This window comes from Ostrea edulis, chromosome 5, assembly GCF_947568905.1.
Source record: "Ostrea edulis chromosome 5, xbOstEdul1.1, whole genome shotgun sequence".
Classification (NCBI taxonomy): domain Eukaryota; kingdom Metazoa; phylum Mollusca; class Bivalvia; order Ostreida; family Ostreidae; genus Ostrea; species Ostrea edulis.
The window spans coordinates 46345433-46372932 of NC_079168.1; the positions used below are offsets into that span (position 1 = coordinate 46345433).

The following is a 27500-nucleotide window of genomic DNA, read 5'->3' on the forward strand; positions in this document are numbered from 1 at the left end:
ATCCCCCACCCCCCTCCCCCCGATTTTCTCCGTTTATTGGCTGTGATTTCTTGTGGATAGAAATGCTTTACCAAATGATTATTAAACATGTTGTAAAAGTAAACGTGGATTGTATAAATAACCGAGGCCAAGATCATCTCCGTGATAGTACTTCAAGCGTACTGCAGGTGTTTCAGAGACATCTGATTAAAATAACATTATGATTTTGTCCGTGTTTACTCAACACCAGAAGGTGTTAGTATCACCTCTTCAGGTGGTGTGCTGCTGTCTGGTATATTCAAACACTTTTGAGTTATTAGTAGTAGCGCATTTTACATCTAGATTTTTATGCCCCCAAGATCGAAGATGGGGGGCATTTTGTTTTTGTCCTGTCTGTCATTCTGTCTGAAACTTTAACCATGCTAATAACTTTTGAACAGTAAGTGATAGAGCTTTGATATTTCACATGAGTATTCCTTGTGACAAGACCTTTCCGTGGGTACCAACAGTTTTTGACCCTGTGACCTTGACCTTGGAGTTTGACCTACTTTTTGAAAACTTTAACTTTGTTAATAACTTTTGAACAGTAAGTGCTAGAGCTTTGGTATTTCATCATGAGTATTCCTTGTGACAAGACCTTTCCGTTGGTACTAAACCTGTTGACCTTGACATTTGACCTACTTTAAAAAAATTGACATTGGTCATAACTTTTAAATGGTAAATATTAGAGCTTTCATATTGCAGATGAGCATTTCTTGTGACACTAGATCTTTCTACTGGTACTAAGATATTTGTCCTTGTGACCTTGGCCATCTTTGGAATTTACCATTATCAGGGGCATTGTGTTTCACAAACACATCTTGTTAAAAATGAAATCTCCAAATGTTTTGGATATATATTTTGAATTGACACTGATTTTAAGCCACGTGATGTTGTAAATACAGTGGAACCTCGTTTTTACGTTCCCTGTTCATTACCTTAGACCACATATTATGTTGGAATTTTAAAGCAGTGTCAAAACCATTTCTTAACAAACCTATATAATATAGACTGGTTATTACGTTGTCCCAAGATGCTGCAACTCGGTATTATGTTGTAAAAATTCTGACAAAAATGTAATATACCCCAATTATTCAATAGTGATTCTCAAGATAATCAGCAATTCACACCTAGACTGCCCCATGCAGTCGGTGTGTAAATTTCCTGGTCTAGTATGGGATTAGAGATGCTTGAGATCTAATGACATCAATACAGGTGAATACCCCATATCAAAGCCAGTGATAAACAATTAGAGGTTTATCTAGAAATTGTACTATATAAAATTTACTTCATTAGTCATATTTTGATCATCAAAGAAATAATAATTTTTTTACCACATGCGTGATTATCAATTACTTTCGCTATGAAAACTCCATTTACGGACAGCATTGGTAGCAAACATAATTTGGATGAAATTTATTGTAGCAATGTTAAAACAAAACATCTTTGGCAATGGCTTGGACAGGGTTAGGTGACCGAGGGCAGTGTTCAGCAATTTAAAAATTCTCCGTAATCTTGACATGCAGCTTGGGTATAATTGGATCTCGTCTCTAAATATGCTGATCAAACTGCTCATGCAGTGTTGTTAGTTGTTCCATGCACGGCTTGTAGCTCAGTTAACATTTGAAAATCTCTGGATAATTATTTGTAATGTGCATGTGATTTTAGTGCTATCATTTAGTGTGTATCATGTGCATTGTTTTTGTTTCTTTTTTGTTTGGTTGTTTTTTTTATAAAAGGAGAAGTTAATAAAAACAATGTTTTATTATCTTAAATTTTATGTACGAATGTTGAATAGGAACTTGAATGAGTTAATGAGAGAAATTTTAATATGAACGCATTGTGTTAAAATTGAAGCGGAAACTAATGCTGATAAGTGACGCTAATCAAAACATTATGTATCCCAAAAAAGAAACAAAGAAAAGGGATAAGAACATGAAGAGTTATGGACATTTAAGATAAGATGTAAATAAAATACAGTGCCATAGTTTTTTAAACAAAGAAACAGTAAAGATGTACAGGTGACTCTCGATAACTCGAAGTTCAATGGGACCTTGATAAAACTTCGAGAAATCGAGAGATCGAAATTCGGAAATTGAAGGTCCGCCGGTATGGTTCAGATTTTACATTAACCGGAAATGTATTAACCAACAAGATCATATGATGTCGTTTTGACATGTTTTCCTTCATATTCGTCAGGTACTTTGATATCAAAATAAAAAACCTTATTTTACATTAATAAAACCATTTCAAAGTTTATGTATTTATTTGTTCTTTAATCATGCTTAGATAGGCATACAAATCCAAGTTTCGATGATGCTTTACTATCGCAAACTAAACAGTGCACAATGTTATGTTGCTTTACCCAAACACAAATTCTAATGAATGAGTAAAACGATGTTTTAGAGTAACTTTACACAAAGAACAAACTCGAGAAATTTAACAGTCTGTAGATCTCTAAATCATGTATAAAACTTACTCTCTCGTTGTCACGTCAAAACCAATTATAGATTTTATTCATAGTCAGACTATATATAATTTTAATCATCACCACTCAAAACCCCAGTGCAAGGTGTAAACTGACCAATTATTCAATTATATACTCAAGGGTGTCACCTCCACAAAAAAGCACCAGTGATGTTTCAACTATGTAAACACCTAATTATACCTCCTGCATTCAACAAAATCCAGGTAAGGCCCAAGCGGAAATTATTACACGCTTGGGTAACGGTGGGTATACGCTACCACCACTTCGAGATATCGAGAGTGAAAAACAATGAAATGTGTTTTACGGGACCCAACTTCACTTCGAGAGATCGATAGTAAATTTGCTTTGTTATATAGGGAAAAAAATCGGGACCATGATTTCACTTCGAGAGACCGAGAACTTCGAGAGATCGAAGTTCGAGCCATCGAGAGTCACCTGTATTCATACACACCCCTTCTATGTTGTAACGGATTACTATATAATTTCCAAATGATTTTTTGAAAGGAGCATGGACACAATTTAAGCTGAAAATTTTTGAATTTTATTCCCCCCCCCCCCTTTTTTTTTTTTTTTTTTTTTTTTTTTTTTTTTTTTTTTTAACTCACTTTAAAAAAAAGTCTATAAAAGTAGTACAAACGACAGTAATGTTTAAGGCCATTGACAAGGTCCAGTTTTTGAAGAACCTTTTAGTCAAGTGTTGGTAGATTGAGTAGGACCTTTAACTAAGACTAGGTTAGGGAACCAATACTTACTTACTATTATTGGCATTTTTATAAAGCTTAAAACCTCAAAATTGGTCCACAAAATTCATTTTCTGAAAAACTTCTTCAAGTCAAAATATCCATTTTTGGCCAGGGGTCAAGGCCCCCTTATCTAGATACCCCAATGGGGGAGGACCCCATCTCCCCTTCACTTTTTCTATCTCTCTGTAGAATCATGTCTGTATATAGACATGTTGTGCAACATTTTAACATGTGATGTAGTTTATTTTGTGACACATCTTGCGTTATGGAGAAATGCCATATTGGCAATCAGTCTCCTGATACTGACCCAAATGAGTTGAGTTAAGAATCAAGTGGAGAGGATTCAAGTGAGAATAAAATTGCTCAGGGAGCTCAAAGTGATGACAATGGTGACAGTTTGTCAATTCATGCTGACAGTGAGTCTGATTCTGAAAGATTTGACCCTACTGAGAGTGAATTGTTGTTCATCTTAGGGGGGGGGGGGGGGGGGGGGCATGACATCTTAATGTAGAAAGTACTTTTATAAATATTAACAAATGAGAACATTGCAAAAAATATTCTAGATGATACTCCTGTGTCCTCATATGCTTTCTGTAACCCTCCAAAAGTTAACAAGTCTGTAGATTTCATGAAAGTTTAGCTTTTATTCAAATGAAAATAACACAAGTTATGGGACCTTTGGTCAATGTTTGGTCAGCCATTGATGAAGCCAGAAAAGGGCAGGAAGAGAATGACAGATTTTCAATGGACATGCTCAAATCAGTGGAACAAGTGGTCGTTCTAGTTGGACAGGAAATGCTACTTTTTTGTATGAATGACGTCTAAACGTACTGGCCAAAATCATAAAAGGCGTAAAAAAGACCAAAGAGCAGTTGAAACTTGTGAGCATGATTTTGCTCAGGAGACTAATACCCTGTATGGAGACTGATACCCTGTATGGAGACTCCTGTATGGAGACTGATACCCTGTATGGAGTCTCCTGTATGGAGACTAATACCCTGTATGGAGACTAATACCCTGTATGGAGACTAATACCCTGTATGGAGTCTCCTGTATGGAGACTAATACCCTGTATGGAGACTAATACCCTGTATGGAGACTCCTGTATGGAGACTAATACCTTGTATGGAGACTAATACCCTGTATGGAGACTAATACCCTGTATGGGGACTCCTGTATGGAGACTAATACCCTGTATGGAGACTAATACCCTGTATGGAGACTAATACCCTGTATGGAGTCTCCTGTATGGAGACTGATACCCTGTATGGAGTCTAGTACCCTGTAGGGAGACTGATACCTTGTATGGAGACTGATACCCTGTATGGAGACTCCTGTATGGAGACTCCTGTATGGAGACTCCTGTATGGAGACTAATACCCTGTATGGAGACTCCTGTATGGAGACTAATACCCTGTATGGGGACTCCTGTATGGAGACTAATACCCTGTATGGAGACTCCTGTATGGAGACTAATACCCTGTATGGAGACTCCTGTATGGAGACTAATACCCTGTATGGAGACTCCTGTATGGAGACTAATACCCTGTATGGAGACTAATACCCTGTATGGAGACTAATACCTTGTATGGAGACTCCTGTATGGAGACTAATACCTTGTAGGGAGACTAATACCCTGTATGGAGACACTATATATAAAACCCTGGATTGTAGATACAAGAGCAAGAAGCGTGCAAGAGAAATGTCCTGTGAAATCCAATCAGAACGTAGATGTTTTGACCAGCCCTTTCATGGGATACCCTCATGTGGATACTCACAAGGTCAGCCTCGAAATGTGGGGCAGAGTCTCAACATATGAGCCTTTCAAGCAAAGTGAGCAATGCTCAAAGAATGGAGGTTCTGGATTTAGGATCCCCAAGAAGAACAGAACTGGAGACAGCAGGTATGAAATCAAAAGAGGATAATTACCTCAATTTTGAGAAGAAATAGTGAAAATCTCGAGTCTGAACAAACTGCATGCCTCAGGAAGTTAGGTAGAATTCAAAGAAATTTATCAAAACAACTTTCCTCTAGGGGAAAGATTAAAAGACTTTCTAGAAAATTGGAAATTGATAAGAAGAGAAGTACTTGTTGGAGAATATTTCCGGATACCAGATAGAGTTTCATGCAAAACCAATTCAAACAAATTCACAATATCAAATTGTTTTACCAGAAATGGAATCAAATGTTCTAAATTCAGAAATAAAGGAAATGTTATCAAAGAGAGAGGTGGAGTTCAGTCTCAGACAAAGGATCAGTTTGTCAGTCATTTGTTTGTACGCCCCAAGAGAGATGGAGGAATGAGACCAATCTATGTCACTTACAATCACTTCAAGATGGAAGGCTTTCAGGTTGTGAGAAATCTCATACAGAAGGGGGATTGGCAATGCAAAGTAGATCTCGAGGATGCATACTTCTGCATATCAATCCACTCAGATCACAGAAGATCGCAGAAAATTTCAGAGGTTTCTTCACAAGGGTCAGATGCTGCAGTACCGAAGTCTACCCTTCAAACTGGCATCAGGCCCATGACTTTTTAACAAAAATAATGAAACCAGTCGTTGCCCTACTGAGGCGCATAAGGGGTTCATCTAGTGATAAACTTAGACAACATATTGTTGTTAAATCAATCACAAGATGGGCTGCAAAAAGACAGACACTTTGCTTTGGCTCCTTAACAATCTGGGCTGGATTGTGAACTGGAAAAAAATCAGTTCTAGATCCCAGTCAACAACTAGAATTCTTAAGTTTTACAATAGACTCATTAAAAATGAGATTAGCTCTTTCAGAAACAAAAGTAGCTGGTATAAAGCAAAAATGTTCAAATCTACTAGGCAAGGAAACTGTTTCAATTAAAAATTTAGCAAGTTTAATTGGTACATTAAGGTTGCTCACTACATTAAAGTTTATACCCTTTATGACGCTATGTCACAAGGTGGCGATTTAAATGTTTTGTGAAAGAATTTGTATCGATCAATTTGTTTGTCTATCATCGTAGCTCAGTGGTTAAAGCATTGGGCTGGTGAAGTGCTGATCTTGAGTTCAAATCCGTCAGTCTTTTGTTCATATGTGTTGAAATAAATTTTTGAAAATTATGTTTTTATCCAAATTTGCATATTTTATGCCTTTTTGACATATATACTTATTATATATCATATCTTTTATGATTAAATCAATTTGTACTGATTTGAGAAACTATTTCAGAGTGTAGTGAGCCACCTTAAATGCCGCAGTAGAGGCAGTTTTCCCAGCTTCTCTGTATGTACGAGAATTAAAAATGTTCCAGACCAAGTATCTTCTGAAATCACTGGAGAATTATCTCAAAATGATTGCTCTTCCCAAAGCATGCAAAGAGGAGATAACTTGGTGTATCCAGCAGCTGGATCAATGGAACGGGAAACAAATTCAAATGTCAGTGAACCCGGATCTAAAAATAGAGACAGATGCCTCAAAAACAGGGTGGGGGCAGTCTGTCCAACTCTCTCAGTAAAAATGGGAAGACCATGAAATCCATCAGAGAAAGAATTGCACATCAATGCACTGGAAATGAAGGCAGTTCAATTTGCAGTTCAATCTATACGATGAAGGAAAGCAAAAATATTCATGTTCACATAAAGTTGGACAACAAAACAACAGTGGCCCATCTAAACAAGATAGGGGTGGGGGGGGGGGGGGGGGGTGCACCCATTCAGGTCTGTTACTAAAACTAGCAAAAGAGATATGGTCACTATGCCTAATCAAGCAGATCATGCTTACTGCCGAATATCTCCAAGGGAGACTGAACATTCAGGCAGACTCAGAGAGTTGACACATGAAAGACTCCAGCAATTGGATGCCGAATCGGGGGATTTTCAAACAGATCAATCAGAGATGGGGTCCATTAAAAATGGACCTGTTTGCAGATCGCCTGAATACTCAGCTACAACATTACATGAGGTGGCACCCAGACCCACAATCAAAGGGAACAGATGCATTTCAAATACCATAGCAAAAGGTATAAAAGGGTATGCATTCCCCCTATTCTGCCTGATAGCAAGATGCCTTGCAAAAGTGCTGAAGGAAAAAGCAGAAATAGTAATATTTCCATCATGGCAAACTCAGCCATATTATCCAATGCTTTTGGCACTGTCAATAGACAATCCAGTACTGTTACCTCCCATTCAAGATCTGCTACTATCACCAGAGGGTCAGATGCATCCACTAATGAGAACCTATACACTGAAATTAGTGGCATGGAAGATTCAGGAAAATTTTCAAAGAAGCAGCAGGAGTTTTTAAAAAAACTTCTGAACTTTTGGCAGCAGGATGGCGGAAAAGAATTCGGACAGCATACAAAACTGCTGGAAACCATGGAGTAGCTGGTGTCACACACGGCAAACTGATCCATTTCACAACACTGTGGAAAATATAGCTGATTTCTTAGCAGAGCTTTATACTAGAGGACATGAATATAGAACCATCAATAATACAGGTAGGCCATTTCTGCCTTCCATGCAGGGGTAGAAGGGGAAAAAGTTGGAAAGCATTAGCTAATATGTCATTAATGACCGATATTCAACAAAAACCTACCAACTCCTTGATGTACACAAAGTTCTTTCATGCATCATAAGTATGGAAAGTGATTAAGATCTTTCTTTAAAGAGATATTACATTGAAGTTATTTATGCTTATAGCCCTTGCATTTGCAGGTAGATCATCAGAAGTCCATAAATTGGATGTTGGAGACATGAGCTTATGCAGTAATGAAATTGCCTTCACTGTCAAAATTGTCTAAATCAAGACAAACATTGGACAGAATGCAATAAGCATTGAATTTGACAAATTTGAAGGCAATGAAAAATTGGACATTATTTCTTGTACCATTATTTATTTAGAAAAAACTAGAGACCTTAGAAGTGATGAGACCCAGCTCTTTTGTAAGTTACATCAAACCTCGCAGAGCAGTGAAATCCTGCACAATTGCCATATGGTGAAAGTGTCTCATGGAACTGGTGGGAATAGATATCTCAACTTTCAAACCTCATTCTACCAGAGGTGCAAGCACACCAAAAGCAAACAAATATGGATTGTCAATAGATCAAATCATTTCAAAAGACAACTGGAAATCATGCAAAACCTTTCCGAAATTTTATAATAGACCAATAAATGAAGAAAAGGACACCTATCAAAACTGTGTCATGAAATTGCAGTTTGGTATATATTTTAAAAACTTTAAACAATGCATCATTATACATGTACCTTCAGTTTTACAAAGTTATAATTCTATGAGTAAGGTACTTCCCACCCAACCCAAATACATTAAAAAAAATGAATGGAAAATAAAATTAAATGAAAATATATCAGGACTTGAAACTTTTTATGTCACCAGTCCACCAGAGTTTTTCAGAAATAATAAAACGTATTTCGTTCATGTTATTAAAATAAAATAACAGAATTTACTTTGATATGCCTCAAACAATAATGTAACACTTATGGGAGATTTATATTTACTAATCTGGTTCGTCTGATATCTACAGAGAAATGCCGAATGTATGTTTAATATTCCATAATTATGTTTTTCAGAATGACGTTTTAGAAAATTTAAATTACAATTGATATGTAATGTAAGATGATTGGTTATGCTTAAGCATAATGATACCACTTTTTAAATCAGGGGAAATAAGTCAGGGGGAATGTTCAAGGAACATCTGTAATGGTACATCCCAGGTACCATTAGAACTAGTGATGAAGGTCTTTCATTTGCAATGCAAGACTACATTTTATTTTATTTTTTCCCCCAGGATTTCTCGGAGATGGTTCAATGAATTTTCATGAAACTTTCAGGAATAATAGAGAAATTGACTAGAGGGTTTTTTAAAGCAATTTTAACACATGTTTCTATATGTCAGATTTTGAAAGCCATACGAGTATATTAACATATATGTGTCATTAGAAGTAGTTGCTGTCCATCTTTGAAATTAATTTGGTTAGTTTGATGCAGTCAATGTCCAAAGAAAAGTTCTACCTGGCACAGCGACTCTCCGGTTCACGAAGTGAATGCTTAGATAAATTTTATCACTGGAAGAAGATTGTCCTTGTGCAACTTTAACATATTGGTAATTTGAAAAGCAATTTGTACAAGAGACTTTTAACAAGTCATTGTGCTATTACAGGAGGCTGATCCTAATGTAATGTGACTATCGGAGGAAGAATCTTCATGAAATAACAGTTAGAAACAGGAATAGTGCAAGAATTGTGGTCTCATGCTTTTAGTTTACATGGGCTGTTGATAGCATGAATTTCCATTTTGTTAAGGGATATGATGCCAATATTATTACCATTACTTGTGAACCTACTTCGTTTTAAGCATTTAAGTGTCATTTATATTCAATTTTCGATGAATAATGATGAGAATAATAAGGCTTTCTGTCTAGAATAAAATGTATTCAAGAACAAAATTGAATGGACTATTTTGGGTACTCAGGAGTTTATGACATTTATCTTTCTCACCAAAGATATCATTGTATTTCTCATTTCTCTTCTCTCCAGGGGAAAACAACAATTTCATGGACTTCTGTGTGGGAAAACATTTCCAGTTTCTTTATTACCCTTTCAGTTGGACAAAAGTAGGGGAACATGCGATGTCATTGATCATTATACCAACTGTATATATGACTCGGGGAGAAAAACAAATGATAAGGAGGAAAGTGCATGTATAATGTTTTGACCAAACACCATGAAGAAAGAGTAAAAAAAATTTTCAACAGCCATAAATACATTTGTAATGGGTCTCTGGTCAACAAGAGCAATATAATGAAATTGGAAAGAGCTAGCACAAAACGAGAATGTCAGAAGTGTGTAGTTAGAAAAATCTGAAATTAAGGGATCATGTGACCATCTCTAGAGGGGAAAACGACACAGCTTTTAGTTGTGTGTTAAGCCGAGTAAATCTATATTGAGATATAACAAGTTATCCTCCTTTGAGAGTGGAATTGTATAACCTAAGGGATACCTGGATCTTCCTCATTATGGCTTGCATTAGACAAATACTGATCATTTTAAGGGATGGGAAAGATCAAATATATCATCAAATGGACCGGAAAAAGCAGTGCAAAAGATTTTAGCGAGGATAGTTACAATTATGACATGAAAGTATATGATTGATATATGTGTTGATCATATTTTCATGTAATCATTTTTAAGATATGAGAAATTGCACAAAATTATATCTTAATTATTACTAGTTACTATGGATAATAATGATTAGAAAAGACGTTGCAAAGTATTGTGTTTAAACTTTATCAATTAATTTGAGCAACTAATTTCTTCATTGATATCCCTAATGGTTGTTGCATTAAGAGACTTTTGTCATCATGCAGGATCGATTAAACCTACATCAGTCCTTAGAAAAAATAACTTGTTTATGATAATCATTAAATAATATCTATATCACATTTTATCTTCATTATTTAGTAATGCAAGGATTTCATGTTTTAGAATCATTTCTTAATTTTGAGGAAATGAACTCCCCAGCTGTTTCAGGGATCAAGGAGTTCATACATGTATTACTTTTATGAGAAAATTTTGACCTTGATCTTTAAAGTCTCGTAAGTCTGAGTGGAAAACTCTACATCTACCATTTGTCCTTTTGTATTTAGTAAACCAGAAGTGATAAAAGAATTAAAGATCTGGTTACATGATGAACATGTTTTGGTTCCACCTGACAAAGCTTAATTTGTAACAACATTGTCTTTGTTTGTATTGGGCTTGTTATTACAACTGTATTTCAAACAAACTTGTCAAGTTCATTTGGTAATACTACTTATGCTCCAACTTCCTTTTCATGATATTCTGTAGTTTTAAACGCATTGAATATCCCAGTCAATGGGACAAATGATTATGAGTTACCAGATACCTATACTGGATTCCTAAACTTCACAAAAACCCTTACAAACATAGATACATTGTTAGATCCAGCAAATGTCCCCATCTTTGCTCCTCACAAAAATATTTGATAACACAAAACTTTTTTCAAATTTAAACAACATCAAAACGTATGACTTTTCAACACTTTATATGACCATTCTTTACGATGATTTAAAGACTAGAATTTTTTACATTATAGACAGTTGCTTCTTCAAAAAAAATGGAAGAAGGAAATATATATATCTAGTGATCATATGTCTGGGCCCACAAAGTATACATTATTAAAAGATTTATTCCAATTTATCAAAATAAATGATTATATGTCATAAATAAAGGGTATATGATCTATGTTATTTATTACAGCCCATTTGTCTGGGGAAAATAATAATAATTATTAAATAATTATTATCAAGAAATGTTATTTATATGTAGATGGGGTGCTTAATTTTGAGAAGCAAGGTCTTGTCAGAAAGACTTGCAACTTTTATTCCTACTGCTGAGGGCTTAATGAAGGAACAATTGATGCCTATTTGGAGACTTTGATGTCTCGGTCTGATTTTGAATCTGAGTGCTCTAACAACTTGGCTATTGTGTAGTTTTAAAATTTATGAATGATAAGAGAATTATATCTAAGAAATGGACCAAATTGTAAATTTGTATGTCAGACAATGCAGAGATTGAAATTATAGATCAAAAACAAGATAATAGACTTCTGACAAATTTGTCAAGGGTTATCTGTAAATGCTATGATTGCTTGTCTTTACAAATAATGTTCATCATTGCAGGAAAAATCAATTTGCTTTCCATAAACACATTATTTAAGCCAATATCTAGATTCATTTTCATCCCATGATACACCACTCAATTACCAGTGTAAAGTGCAGAAATTATTTGGAGAGTTGCATTGGTTTACAAAAATATTGGTGAAGAAATAATCACTACTCATCTATTTTTTTTTTTTTTGCTCACCTGTGTTAAAGGCTGAAGTAAGGTTTTCTGATCAATGTCTATTTATTGTTCATTTGTCTGTATTTTTCTTAGCTCACCTAAGCTGAAAGCTCAAGTGAGCTTTTCTGATCGCCTGTTGTCCGTCGTCTGTCCGCCTGTAAACTTTTTATTTTGAACTTCTTCTCCAGAACCACTGGACCAATTTCAACCAAACTGGGCAAAAAGCATCCTTGGGTGAAGGGCTTTGAAGTTTGTTCAAATGAAGGGCCATGCCCCCTTCGCAGGGGAGATAATTACAAAAATAGGGTGGGGTAAATTAAAAATCTTCTCGAGAACCACTGGACCAATAGAGCTGAAATTTATATGAAAGCTTTCTGACATAGTGCAGATTCAAGTTTGTTAAAATCATGGCCCCCGGGAGTTGGGCTTTGCCACAATAAGGAATCAAATATTTACATGCAAATATATAGGGAAAATCTTTAAAAATCTTCTCATTAACTACTGAGCCAGGAAAGTGGAAATTTACATGAAAGTTTTCTGACATAGTGCAGATTCAAGTTTGGTCAAATCATGGTCCCCCAGGAGTAAGATGAGGCGACAATAGGGGATCAAAGTTTTACATAAAAATATATAGGGAAAATCTTGAAAAATCTTCTCAAGAACCACTGAGCCAGAAAAGCTGAGATTTACATGAAAGCTTCCTGACATAGTGCAGATTCAAGTTTGTGAAACTCATGACCTCTTGGGTTAGGATGGGGCCACAATAGGGGATCAAAGTTTTACTTAACTAATAATAGAAAAAAATCTTTGAAAAATTTCTCCTTAAGGTAAGGTTTGCAATAACAGGGAGATAACTTTTGATATACCTCAGTGCACTTCACGCTTTATGACGTCATAATGAAAAAATGCACCACGTCATAGCTGAATCGAGGGAAAATGTCATAATATTTACTTGTTATCTACTACCGCTGTCAAGTGCCAAGCGGCATATGTGTAACCCTCTATGACAAAATAATAATAATGTTTCTCAAATGATCATTTATAAATTATTTTCTTTGATAAAATTCTACATTTTTTTAATTTATATATATATGTAGTATGCACTATGGTTAATTGCCATTAAGATTATGTTGTGACCATGTAATCTGCGAATCTTGCTAGGCAAAGTAGGATTTATTTTGATGCAATTATAATCGATCATTGTTTGTGAATAGTATCCTCAAAGACACGGTTCGACATTAACAAAGCTAGGAATTTTTATGACATTCACAAGCATTTTTTAAAATAAACCTGACAATGCTCTCTAATTACATGCACTTCATATTTCAATTCTATATGACATCTACTTCCGCTGATAGAGCGATTTATCGCATGAACTTTGAAATGTAGAAAACGCGACTGATATGATCATGTAAAAATAAAAAAGGGGTCTTCTCTAGTACATCTTAAAATAGTCTTAATTTTGTCTGAGGAACATTTGCATAATGTCGACATAATACAGATTTATTAGTATCATTTTTACTAACTTTACGTCACCCACCACCACCAACACACACACACACACACACACACACACACACACACACACACACCCACCACCACCCCTTTTCTTGGATCCACCACTGACCGGACTTTATATTGTCACGAAGGTTACAGTTGTATGTTCAACTATGTAAACAAACATAATCAATGGAACAAGGAGAGGGAAATTATTTCAAAGATGTATTTAAGATTCAGGCTAATGTAACACGGAATTTATGACGAAAGCAGGACCGTCGAAAACCCACCGGGATATTGAAAATATTGTATTTAGAAAAAGAAAACTAAACATCTTAATTTCTAATAAATGTGATACTACAATACCTGACAAATAAATATAAATATCATTATGGGGCTGGAATTGTATCTTATTCATGAAAATGCATAATGCACTCTTCAAAAGTTGTACAATTATAAAACAAAGTGACAATTCGCATAAATTAAATAATTCTTTTTAATCTGTTACCATGGAAACAAAGCCCAGTGGGTAGTAATTCCATATGCTTTCTTAAATGTTCATGGTTCAGATATTATGTTTAAAGTAAAAATTTTCTGACATAGACCTTGTAAAGCTGCTCAATATACATTTTTTGTTGCTATACCAACCAATTTAAATTTTATTCAAGATATAAAAAGTGCTATTTTTTGTGTTTTAAAATAACATTTTTCTACCAATTAGTATAATCTTATAAATAATACTCTTTTAAAAAATTCTGCAAGCTTTTTACCCCATAAGTTTGCCTCATGTAGTTTTTATACCATTAGTATTCCCTTTTGTACAAAGATCCTGAAAATGTAAAACATCACAAAAATAAGCCCATCTGGTCAAAAAACGACACGGGCGATTTTTTTTAAAAGGTCAATTTTTAAAAGATAAATTCCTACTGAACATACTGATATGCAACATGACTTTGTTTGCTACATGTCAAAATGTCGCAAACCTTAGGCTTAAAATAAAAATTGATTTGTTTGATGTTCTCCGACCGACCCGTGAAATTTGCCCTGACCCGATCATTTTTTCCGCACTTGGAAATTTTAATTTTTTTTATTTGTTCCCTTGAGAATAGACATTCTTCGAATTAGTATTGAACTTGATGCCATTTTTTTTTTTTTATTTGGACTAGTTGTTTTACAGAATTCTTGATATCAAAATGTCCTTAGGGCGTCTTTCGGTTCTACTTTCATTTTGATAATGACTATTTGTTAATCCGGGAACTTTTCAAACATTATTCTATGTGAATGATCAAATATACCGCATCTCAGCTCCAAATTACCACATTATCTAACAACAAGATAGAACAAGGAGCTACGAACTCCCCCGTCGAGGCCTGATTGTATTTATGTACAAAAGTTTGAGAGCCATGCATGTTATTTAGATAAAAAAAATCACGTGGGATAGCTCACCAAAGTTATGGCGGACCATGAGTCGGCTCTTAAGTTGATGGTCTATATTTCTGAAAAGGCACGCATATTATTTTGATATAGGATTATCTAAATGTTATGACAATGAGGAACCGGCTCCGGTTATCTTTTCATTAGGGGGCGCCACAGACAAACTCGGCCCTGAATCGGAATACCCTCGCGCTTTATCTGTAGTTACCGATCGAAGAAAAACGTAATCAATCTGCTGTCAAACACATCCTTTTGAAACATACTCGGAACTTGCTGTTGTGTGCCGTATTGTTGTAATAGGGGTGGTCATCATGTATTTCCATCAGACTCGTTAAGAAGAAAAGCCTGGATTCACGCAATTAAACGTGGTGAAACTCGTTTTCAAAGCTGTACTCCGTCAAATTTTCCTGTTGTTTGCAGAGCACATTTTATATCGGACGACTATTTGACTGAAACTGAACATGGTAACTATTGCTTATCTTGAATTTTTGTTTATAATATACATGTACAAAGTAATGTTGATATATAGTATTTTGTGTAGTACTTATATCGCATTTACTGAGAAAAACCCGCTAATGGGATCATCAATTTACTACACATGCAAAATGATCTGATAAGGTTACAAACACTCTCACACGAGGAATCCCCACTGACACTTGCAATTACTGGTCATTTATTACTACCCATTATCTCTTAACACCATAATGAAAAAGTGAAGATAAAGAACAGTGATCAATTTCATAACTACTATATAATCACAAAATATGTCCAGAAGTATCCACCCTGTTGATAATTTATGCATACCTGCTAGCATGGGATTCTGTGTTTTGACTTTGATGTCTACTTAAAACATTGTTTACAAATCTTACAGGTTTCATTTAAATCAAAAAACAAATGCGATCCTTTTGTATATATATATTAAGTTCATAATGATGCAGATGTTTGTAGTTATATTATTTGCGACTCTTTGATAAATTATACTGCAAGTTCTAAAACATATTTTAGTACATGTATGTATAACCCTTACTAATTTAGTAATTGATTCAAAGCATCATTGATACAATTCATTCAATTTTTAGGAATGACTCCTGTGCTACTGTGATAGAGGACAGAAAGATATCCAGCAAACGTGTACACATTGAAAGAATTATTGGACTAGCCAAAACTTTCAAAATACTGACAAAACCTATGAATAGCTCTGAAACAAAGATTTCCTGTAAAATTATTTATGTCTGTTTCATGTTGTGCAATTTTAAGAATTGCATAGTGCCGTCTTATGCATAATTCACCATTAAAAATTGATGTGATTAAAGAATAAACCTTTATTTAATTTTTTAAACATTTATTCCATGTACATTTACCATCGTATGTCTTGAAAAACGTTTTCTCTAACAGAGCAGACTTAAAATATCTTTCATAAAATTCATTAAAATTTCTCTTCATCTCGTCAATGAATTTGGCATTCCTTTTAATTTGAAAAGCTCTTATCACAATGAAGGTCCCTGTAGAGTTGTGGATCGGGTGACATAATAAATTCAGGTCCAGAAATATCGGTCCTTGCAAGATGTTCATTTCTTCTATATGCTTCAATTAAGTCTGTAATCAAATAACACTTATCAGGTGATCATTATAATGTAAAACATAGTGGTAATAATCAAATGATTATAACACTGTATCGTTTTATTCAATATAAAAATGCGTTTCTATTTTGCTGCAGACATGAAGCAATATAGCAACGATGTTGGAATTACCGAGGAAATTTAAGTTTAGTTTAGCTCGGTAAATCTGCAAACTTTTACAAGAATTCCTTTCTGATAACACCTAGTTTCATTATACGTTGTTATAATATATTTAGATAATATCTAAACACCATTGATAGTTATTTACTGTGTTAATCATATTTTACTTGGATGAACATAAAAACATTGAATGTTTATTTACCTTCTTACAAGTTACCACTTTCTTCCCAATTTCTTTGCTCCAAACTTTTCTAACTCTTTCCTAAGTTCAGGTATTGTCATATGACCACAACTGGATGCCATCGTAAGTAAAAGGTAGTGTTTGTGTTTTCTGAAATCGCATTCGAGAATGGTTGCTGATAACCCATCTTTTCAACATTTATCTTTTTTTTTTGTTCAGGGCCAGATTTGCCTGTGGCGCTCTCTATCAATACAAGATAAGATAACCGACTCCGGTTCCTCATTTAATAGGTGAACGGCACTTTTACTTTGCTCTTAAACTGAGACACACGAATGGAACACGATCGTCACAACAATTTGAATGATGTTGGAAAGTCTGGAAAGTCAGACATGCATTAAAATTATATTGGGTAATATTAAAACTTATTGTAAATTGCTGTCATCATGCAATTCACTTGGATATTCATGGATCACATTAAAGTGTTTAAGTGATTGCTATTATAAATGTCGGAATCGACCGGTGGTAACAAAAAGGGGTGTTAATTTATTTATTAACAACTGTAGAGGTCCTCATCCGTGACGAATGCAAAACGTCCTGAGTAAATTTCAGGAGACACTGGAAGATTTACGTGTATTATATACAATGTGTACAAAATGAATGTTCTAAACTCTATTCAGTCTGGCAGCGTTATGTGTTTTAAATGAAAACATAAGAAAATTTGTAACTTTGATTTTCAAAAAAAAAAAAAATAATACCGACCTACCTACCCGACTTGAAAAATGTGGTTCGGAGTACATCAAACAAAAAATTTTTTAATGATGGCCTTACCTTAAGAACCATTAGGCTAAAGAAGTTTACATTTGCACAAAACCTTCCTGACATAGTGCAGATTGAAGTTTGTAAAAATCATGGTCCTCGGGGGTAAGATGGGACCACAGTTGGGGATCAAAATTTTACATACAAATATACAGGGAAAATCATTAAAAATCACTGGCCAAGGAAGTTTACATTTTCATGAAAGCTTCATGACATAGTGCAGATTAAATTTTGTAAAAATCATGGCCCCCGGGAGTAGGTTGGGGCCACAATAGGGATCAAAGTTTTACATGCAAATAGGAAAAATCTTTAAATATGAGCGAAGGTGACTCAGGTGAGTGATGTGCCCCATGGGCCTCTTGTTTTCTAATACACTTTAGTTACCGATTTAGATATGTGTGAATGTTGATGTTCATGAATTGTATTTAATGTAGTCATTTATAAGATTTACTTGCAGTATAGTTTAACAATTAGATTAGACTGCATGTGCTTGTGTGTCTGAGTGATAACAGCTTTGTGTCAACTGTGCAGAAGATATTTAACATTCAATTTTGGGATGCTCAGCCATAGATTGATCTGGGGCAAGCTGTTATTAGTTAGGGGTGGGCATGAAATGTATTTGAGCCACTGTTAAACTTCCTGTTAATATGGTTTTAGGGTGACTGACATTTCTCTATGTCAGGGTAAGAAGGTATTATATGGAATTACTCTATGTCATCAACATCGAAGGTCAAACAAATGGACTCTGAGATGAGAGGATGGTGTTAAATGGGTCACATGTGGTCCTCCTTTCACCTGTTAACATATCATCCAATGCCTTGATCAATTGTACTCAGCAGTTGCAGACTGGGGAGGGGGTATCAGTCCAACTAGGAGAGGACAGATATATGCTTTACAGTAAATGCAAGCATTAAGGAATACCAAATTAACATGTTATCAATATCAGCTTGGTGAAGGCCTAGCTGGGCTCCATATTATTTAATTTAAAAACTACCCATATTTCATTACATCACAATTGATGTATTGAAGATGTCATAATCAAATTGCAAAATGGATATTTCACTGGAAAATGCATTAAATTCATTGTGTCTCAAAGTTTTAAAAATCAGGTTGGCATTGCTACTATCACTATGGTATTTGAAAGTCATTTTACTTTTTATACGCCCGTCATTAGACGGGATGTATTAAGTTATGTGTCTGTCTGTCCCTCCGATGCCATGTTTTACAGACTTTTTACCGTAACAGATTGATGTACGATTTTGAAATTGCATTTCAGCTGGATTGGTCCATCCTTGACCAACTTTAGGGCTTAAAGTAGGTCGAACAGTTTTCTGGACTTTTTAGTCCCCCACTGACTTAGGTTTGCACTCCATCCGTCAGTTAAGTTTTCTGCCTTTTTTATGTGCCGCCGCCGCCCCAAGATCGAAGGGAAGGGGGGGGGGGGCATATTGTTTTTGTCCTATCTGTCATTCTGTCTGAAACTTTAACCTTGCTAATAACTTTTGAACAGTAATTGCTAGAGCTTTGATATTTCACATGAGTATTCCTAATTGTGACAAGACGTTTCCGTGAGTACCAACATTTTTGACCTTGTGACCTTGGAGTTTGACCTACTTTTAAGCTGAGTTGCAACGAAGTTAAACTCTGCTATTAGTTTGGTGATGGGGGCGGGCGTCAACAATTGGTTTCCGGATGATAACTCGAAAAGTTTACAATCTAATCAAATGAAACTGATATATTGTTGGTAACCAGGTAAGGAAGACCCCTATTAATTTTGGAGAAAAATGGTCAAAGGTCAAGGTCACAGTGACCGAAAATAGAATGAAAATTTCAGAAAAATTTGGTTTCCAGATGATAACTTAGAAAGTTTAAATCTGAATCAAATGATACTTAAAGATATTGTTATGTACCAGGTAAGGAGGACCCCTATTAATTTTGGAGAAAATAGGTCAAAGGTCAAGGTCACAGTGACCGAAAATAGATTTAAAATTCCAAAAAATCTTGGTTTCAGGAGGATAACTCGGAAATTTTTAATTTGAATCAAATGAAACTTGGATATATTGTTGGATAGATACCAGCAAAGGAGGTCCCTATTGATTTTGGAGAAAAAAGTTCAAAGATCAAGGTCACAGTGACCGAAAATAGATTGAAATATGGTTTCTGGACAGTAACTCGAAAAGTTTAAAACTGAATCAAATGAAACTTGGTTATAATGTTGGATAGCAGGTTAGGAAGACCCCCTATTGATTTTGGAGTAAAAAGGTCAAGGTCACAGTCCTGAAAAAAGATTGAAAATTTTAGAAATATCTGGATCTGCATGATAACTTTAAAAGCTTAAATCCGAATATTTACAATTATAACTATGCCACATCATTCCTGACTTTACAATGTATCCCATGTAACTCGGCTCATGCACCCCTGGGTGCATATATTGATTTTTAAAAACTTTAACCTTGCAAATGACTTTTGAACAGTAAGTGATAGAGCTTTGATATTTCACTTGCGTATTCCTGATGACAAGACCTTTCCGTGGGTACAAACATTTTTAGCCTTGTGACCTTGACTTTGGAGTTTGACCTACTTTTTGAAAACTTTATTGTTGCAAGTAACGTTTGAACAGTAAGAGCTAAAGCTTTGATATTTCATATGAGTATTCCTTGTGACAAGACCTTTCTGTGGGTACCAACATTTTTGACCCTGTGACCTTAACTATGGAGTTTGACCTACTTTTCAAAAACTTTAACTTTGCTAATAACTTTTGAACAGAAAGTGATAAAGCTTTGATATTTCACATGAGTATTCCTTGTGACAAGACCTTTCCATTGATACTAAACCTTTTGACCTTGACATTTGACCTACTTTTTAAAAAATTGACATTGGTCATAACTTATAAATTGTAGATATTAGAGCTATCATATTGCACATGAGCATTTCTTGTGACAAGATCTTTCTACTGGTACTAAGATATTTGTCCTTGTGACCTTGGCCATCTTCGGAATTGGCCATTATCTGGGGCATTTGTGTTTCACAAACACATCTTGTTTCCTCTGTTCTTGCAGATATTTATTTTATATTTAGTACGTTTCTTTACCATAACAAGTTACAGATGAAGTTCGAATTTCGTCCTGGTCTATTTATTTTTATGATTATTTTTCACTTAGTTATTGCCCTTTGATTTAGAAAAATAGCATGAATTATCAGTTTTCCAGACTTTTTATGCCCTCTTTCAAAGAAGAGGGGCATATTTATGTTTGCACCTGTTGGTCGGTTGGTATGTCGGTCGGTAGACCACATGTCCGCTCAATATCTTGAGAACCATTCACTTGATAATAATGATATTTCATATGTGGATTGGTTATGAGTAGAAGATGACTCCTATTTTTTCAGGTCAAAAGGTCAAGGGTCAATCTACTCTAGACATAGGAATATAATGTCCGCTCAAAATCTTGAGAACCCTTTGCTTGACAGACATCAAACTTGGTACACTGGTATATCTTTAGAAGAAGATGACCCCTATTGATTTTGAGGTCACATGGTCAAAGGTCAAGGGTCAAACTGGACATTGGAATATACTGTTTGCTCAAAATCTTGAGAACCCTTCGCTTGACAGACATCAAACTTAGTACACTGGTACATCTTCAGGAGAAGATGACCCCTATTGAATTTGAGGTCACATGGTCAAAGGTCAAGGGTCAAACTGGACATAGGAATATACTGTCCGTTCAATATCTTGAGAATCCTTTGCTTGACAGACATCAAACTTGGTACACTGGTACATCTTCAGGAGTTGATGACCCCTATTGATTTTTAGATCACATGGTCAATGCACTCTTGACATAGGAAGATATTGTCTGCTCAATATTTTAAATTGATGATACTATTCTCAATTAAATGATGTTTTCCCGGCTTTTTTTCATTATGGGTACAGATATTACGCTGAAATTTAGTCACAGGCTTCCTCTTGGAGGAAAACAATTTCTGTTTGCATTTCAGCTGGATTGGCCCATCCTTGACATACTATTGGGCTAAAATGGTCAAACAGTTTTTCGGGCTCTTTTCATTATGAATAGAGATATTGCCCAGAAATTTAGTCACAGGCTTCCTCTTGGAGGAACATAAGTTCAGTTTACATTTCAACTTAATTGGTGCACAATGACCTACTTCAGGGCTAAATGTAGATCAAATGGTTTCATGGACTTTTTATCATCATAAATAGATATTGCACCGATGTTTTGTCACAATCTCCCTCTCAGAGAAATACATAATTAGTTCACATGTCAGATGGAATGGTGCACAGGCCATGAGCTGCTTTAAGGCTTTTTTATTCAGAATGTGTGTTGTATCAGTTCAGAGTGCATAATACTCTTCCAGGTTAAATTTCACTGTTCAACGAACGTATATTGTACCGTTTGCGGTACTCTTGTTTTATCAATGTAAACATGGCACGTACAGTCTTAACACACATACAATGTATTGATATTTTCTTTAAGAAAAGTTATGTTGCAATTTTAAATCGTGGTAAATGTAGCATTCACCAGTTAAATTTAAGCTCATGTCACGCAAGCATTCCCTAGTTGTCTCTTCACATGATAGTCTAACAGTCACGCATAGTTTTCACAGAGTTACACATTCCTATAATGGGAAAGATGAAGATAATGCATGTAATGATAGCCTGTTGAATAAGCATATTGACCCTCCTGTTGATTTTCCAGATTACTGGACAAAAGCATTTAGTTGTTATTGTCTCTGAATTAATTCCTCTCCAGGGGAATACCATCTGTCTACACAAAACAGTAATTACCAGTTCAGGGAGCTGTTCTTTATAAAGTCAATTTTACTCATTATGTTGCTATAAGAATATGTGTAAATGCTTATCAATGTAGAAAGGAGAGAACTTTGTATGGTTTTGTCCTGTTGAGAAAATGTGAATCTTTGGAATTTGAAATATTTTCTCAAACTTCGAATCTCATGTGACAAATGATTATATTCGATCAATTTCACACCAGATCTCGTTTTGTCAGTATCAAACTTCGAATCTCATGTGACAAATGATTATATTCGATCAATTTCACACCAGATCTCGTTTTGTCAGGATCAATTATGCATTTTATTGTCTGCTATTGGTATTAAAATGTCATTTTATTAAAAGTGTTTTGTTTTATATTTTGAAAGCACAAGTGACTCATGAGTAACATTGATACACCCATGACTTGTTCAAGTGATACAATTAATATAGTAACAATATCAAAAGGCACTCTGTATTTCTAGAAAATGTCCTGGAGTGATAGGAAAATGTCAAAAATCTTGAATAGTCAAACATTATAATAATTTTTTTTTAGGAGACCTTATTAAATTTCAGGACTCCTGCACCCCGAGGGCCTTAGGAGCAGGGCAATAACTGCTAAAAATTGACAAATTTTCAAAAATCTTTTTTCAATTGCACATTTTGAGAAAATCTAAATGAATAGGGATGTAGAGTAAGAAAGCCTCTATAAAAATCGTAAAATTTTATGATCCCTGGAGAGAGGTTTGACCCCAGGGTGAAGCCAAAACTTAGTATAATTGTATAGTGTGTGTGTGTGTGTGTATATATATATATATAATAGGATTAAACATTCTTTTTGAAGAATTTTTCAATGTGTAAAACTCCGGACATTTTACTCACAAACTGAATAAAAATGCGAAGCACTTTTATGTTAAGTTTGTGAGTAAAATGTCCGGAGTTTACACATCGATAAATTCTTCAAAAAGAATGTTTGATTCTTATAATTTCAATTCATTCACTTTATTGACAATTGCAAAAATTTGAAGTTTCCCCGCACTATGTTATTTGTTTTCAGGCGTGTATGAATACATCATGTTTTCAGATTTATTAATGTATAAACTCTTGTTCAGCTTTATTTTTGTCCAATCAAAACGATTGTAATAAATAGCATTGGAATTATATATATATATATATATATATATATATATATAGTACGTGTATATGTATAAAACATTTAAATGATATCTTCTTTAATGCTCTTGATACTAAATTGAAACTAGATTAATATTTAGAAGGAGTAGGTCCACCTGTACCAAAATTGTAAATTTCATGATGCTAAGGGGTAATGGCTTTGGTTTACAGACCTGTGATTCTTCCGTCGGAAGACAAAATCTCCCGAATTTGAGCCCCCCTTCCGTTCCTTCCGTTAAAATGTAAAATCTTCCGTCATTTCAAATTTTCAACAACACAAATTTTCTAAGCGCCATTTTTCGATATTGATAAGGAAAAACCCCGAGACAATCGAAAGTCGTCTATTTTTCTGTCACAGTGACTGCACAGGTAAATGTCAATTAACGAGGGTACAGTAATTACTGAAGCCATTTGAGGAGTTTATTTATGATTACACAACAATTAGTGATAATAAACAATTAGTGGATGATTAAAAAGATTGTTTTTGGCACGCGCTCTGGTGATTAGGAAGTGATACCGACAGTTGAAGTCGGACGATCTTTGATGCTGTTGAAAACTTGGTAAGGAGCAGGTGGGAAAAGAAAGTGGGCACTGAAGATGTTCGTAATATGTGTGGACAGAATGACACAGTTGTATTAGAATGGATTATCTCTAACTGAACTGTATATTCAAAGATGGATACGGCAAGACGACGATGGGTGTGCACAGTTCGAATTTTCTCAATATTTATTTACACATGCATGTATAAATAGTACGTGGCCAAGTCTTGTAACATATATTTGTTCACTACACGATTCACTGAAGAAGAAAAAAAACACGTTTTCAGATATGCAATGTAGTTCTTTTATGTGAGAACATGTTTTTTTATACTATTTAGCTCACCAGTGCTGAAATCTCAAGTGAGCTTAAATTTGTTAGTAGGCCAAGATCTAATATGTTGGTCAACTTTTCTGAAAAGTGATAATTGTTATAACTTGTTATCTCTGTAATAAATATATAAATATAACAAGTTTTTTTCTTTTAATTGTGGTTTTTAAGGTATTGACTTAAGAATTATCAATGTTCTTAACACAAAAAAGGAATTATCAATGTTCTCAACACAAAAAGGATCTGATGATTATGAACTCAGACACTTGTAACACAAAAAACTACTAGTAGCATGATTTCATTAGCCAATGAACACACAAAAACGGTAAAAAAAAAATGTCGATAAAAAATCTCCAGTTATCAGACCAAAACTCCAGCTGAAAATTTTCAAATCTCCAGTTGTGGCATGACAGTTCTGTCACAGGTCTGGGTTTAAGGGTGGGGCCACAATTATGATAGTGATTATTGTTTTTATCATTTGAAAGACTTCTTTTTGTTTGCTAGCTGTTACGGTATAAAAACTTACTACATATTTAGGAAAAGGAAGAAAGGATGTACCAAAATTATGAATTTTGCTACCTTACGGTTTCAACTCTAGAACTGTTCCAAATTGGTCATATCGTGTTAATGTTACATGTGTTATATTATGTACAGCCTTTCATCGGTATAGGCACTTTTGAGGGCATTGCATGAGCTTTAAGAACACATCTTGTTTTATACTGTTGCTATATATTAGAATTTAGCTTGTATAGATATGCAGAACAGGGTTTCATAGACTTGGCACTAGTGATACTTTTAACTAATATTCAGGTGACCAATAAGGCCTGTTGGCCTCTTGTTTGTCTTTTGACATATCCTTTGATATTTGTTATGTTGGTAAGTGTTATGTACTATCATAGGTTTACAACACAATTCCTTGGTTGAAGCACATATACGTTATATGTGAATGTTATGTACTAGTATGACTCTTAATTTTCCACTTTATAAAATGATTCCTAAATTAAATTTTTTTTTAGAAATGTCGAAGATAAAGGTGAAACATAATGCAGTTTTAATGTGCTAAAACAATTCTTTCTAGCTTAAATTTTGATATCTAGTCCAGTCATGTTATGGTGTTGAAATATGCAACTTTAAGTATTATTTAATATGTATTTAACTTATTGTTGAAGGGAATATGTTAATTGTTACACCCCAAATCATCGCCCCATCCCAAATTGTCGTCGGCGACAATTTGGGATGACATTTCACCCCAAATTGTCGCCCCGGCAACGATTTGGAACAAGATTGCGTTTTCATTAGGGGCGTTGGTTTGGGATGTACTATTGTACACCCCTCAATCGTCACTTGCTAATATTTTATTGACGTTTTTAGGATAGATTATACAGAAGTTATTTTATTGTACCCCCTCTTTTATGGGGTTACATAGGTTTCACTTGGTCCGTCTGTCCGCTCCCATATCTCTGGTGTTTGTGGACTGCAATTTTGTATGTAGATTACAAGTGACCCTCATACATGTTTGTTTGCTTGTTTGTTCATTTACTTACTGAGAGAGAAAGAGAGAGAGAGAGAGAGAGAGAGAAAGAGATATTAAGCAAACAAAAAATATTGAGAAATAAAGAGTAAGTGACCCTCATACATGTTTGTTTGCTTGTTTGTTCATTTACTGAGAGAGAGAGAGAGAGGGGAGAGAGAGAGAGAGAACAAGAAATATTGAGAAATAAAGAGGAAGGGTGGGTGTTTCTCAAGGTTTTCATGAGTGTCCAAACGGCGGCTAACAGGCATAATCTAACATAATCTGATTTAATTCACTAACAAATCTGCGGTGCACAAGACCTAACAACCCCATGATCAGCAGAATGACTCTACAACAAAAGACAAAATTATTTATTGTTGGACACATACTTCTCTCTCTCTTTCTGGACCCCATTGGTCCTTGATAGGTCACGTAAAGTCATGCATTTTAATGAGTTATGTGAAAATATTGGCGTTTTGTCCCACGGGAGGTGAAAGGAGTGTGACCGACCATAGGTTTGCAATGAGGAATTAACTTGTAATTTGAGAAATCTGCTGTAGATTAAACTTTTACTAGTATATTTAACCTATGTAAACAAAAACATGGCACTAAGCCTTGTTTCATGACACAGAATTGTGAGCTCTGTATCTCTCTTCATATTATACCATGATCCATAACCTAGGTTTTTTTTATCCAGAACAACAAGATAATGTTAGTCATATTGATGTTGATGCATCTCTATGTTATGTGAATTCATTTTCTGTTATGTTGTGATCCTTTGGGGCTAGGTTGGGAAATTTTTTTATGAAAAAATCTGTTCAAAATCACAACAGCTGAATAGTGGCAGGGCCAAGGTGATTGATGTGGCCCATGGGCCTCTTAGTTACTTATGTATTATGGAATCTGTATTATATATATCCTCATGAATCAGGCCATTCTGACATTATATATATCCTCATGAATCAGGCCATTCTGACATTATATATATCCTCATGAATCAGGCCATTCTGACATATATATATCCTCATGAATCAGGCCTTTCTGACATTATATATATCCTCATGAATCAGGCCATTCTGACATTATATATATCCTCATGAATCAGGCCATTCTGACATTTTATATATATCCTCATGAATCAGGCCATTCTGACATTTTATATATCCTCATGAATCAGGCCATTCTGACATTATATATATCCTCATGAATCAGGCCATTCTGACATTATATATATCCTTATGAATCAGGCCATTCTGACATTTGAAAATAATTGTATCAATAAAGTACCATGCAGCACTCTTCAATTGGGGAAATTCAAAGAGAGAAACATATTGCTGCATTTTCAAATATGCTTTTGGTGGTTTTCTAGAATTAAAACAGCATAACATGGGATTA

General features: G+C 34.8%; 1 protein-coding gene and 2 long non-coding RNA genes across 3 annotated transcripts in view; 2 read left to right on the top strand and 1 right to left on the bottom strand.

The window, feature by feature from the left end:
• The window catches only part of LOC125648935 (leukocyte tyrosine kinase receptor-like), a 247458-nt gene that overhangs the window by 27942 nt on the left and 192016 nt on the right, over positions 1-27500 (top strand). The window lies entirely within an intron of this gene.
• On the top strand, positions 14489-16367 carry LOC125648937 (uncharacterized). The gene is made up of 2 exons (XR_007360506.2): positions 14489-15497; positions 16113-16367. It is a non-coding gene; the product is annotated as an uncharacterized LOC125648937 (long non-coding RNA).
• Positions 16355-18066, bottom strand: LOC130054549 (uncharacterized). Its single transcript, XR_008802829.1, has 2 exons — positions 16975-18066; positions 16355-16629 (listed from the first exon to the last, which is right to left on the bottom strand). It is a non-coding gene; the product is annotated as an uncharacterized LOC130054549 (long non-coding RNA).